Genomic DNA, 1,047 nt, shown 5'->3' with positions numbered 1-1,047 from the left:
TTACATCTTCCCTCATTGGACTTTGAGTGCCTTCTAACCTGCCGGACTCATCTTCCCACATGCTATCTTATCATATATCCTACTGCTACTCATAAAGTTGTGGGTAGCTAATCCCTCAGAAACGGGCCATCTCTGCCTTTTTCAGAGTCTGTTCTTAATGTGGAAACTCCACGCAAACATGTCCACCCCCTACTGCCCCTTCTCTGCCTTCACCTTCTTGCTTGCTGACCAGAGAGCTGCCCAAGCCCTGCCAGGTTCCCACCGACATCGGATCCACAGGCCGCCGCCCCCACGCCCCTGTGATCTTCCTGCACTCTGTATCATTGCCTGTGACTGCTGCGTCTGAAGAGGGACTTAAGGACTTGAGTTGGACGGGCTGGGATGTTCTCTTGACATATAATTACTTCCTGATATAAACCTCTCATACACATGAGTGTTACTGGGTTCGTTTCTCTGATCAACCTGGCCTAACACACCTCCTTGTAACTAACTGTTACCTCCCTTGGGGAAAATTTTCACTCTGGAGGCTGGAAGCTCAAAGCTTGCAGGTCTGAATCCCAAACCCCATCAGAGCACGGCCTCCTAGGACTGGGGAGGAACACTCTTCCCCCGGCGACTGGTTGGTAGGTCAACCATGGCTTTGGAAAGGCCTGGGGTTCTGATCCCATTAGGCACTCTGGCCAAGTCCCCGGCTCTCTCCAGGTGCCCCGCCCCCCTCACCTGCACAGGGAGGAGAACCTGCATACAGGGAGTTGCATGGCTCAAGGGGTTAAAGGGGCAATTTCTCAACTACAAGGGGTGTTCAAAGCACTCGTGGGGGGAAAATCCACGATTTTTCCCTTCTACTTTTCCATGAACTTTGTGAAGCCATTACTTACTCTGAGAAAAACAAACACAGACAACACACCACGTTGGGGGGTGAAAGCTTCCAAAGAAACAGTCCACCAGCCCTGGAGAGGGTGTGCCAGTGCACCCTATCCCGGCGCACACGCTGCCCGGGGCGGATCCCGTGGGAAAAGTGAATCAGCGGCGGGCGGACCGGTGGGG

Source organism: Echinops telfairi, unplaced genomic scaffold, assembly GCF_000313985.2.
Source record: "Echinops telfairi isolate 266 unplaced genomic scaffold, ASM31398v2 ScPeMD7_9;HRSCAF=40, whole genome shotgun sequence".
NCBI lineage: Eukaryota > Metazoa > Chordata > Mammalia > Afrosoricida > Tenrecidae > Echinops > Echinops telfairi.
Note: the sequence above shows the minus strand (reverse complement) of the source record.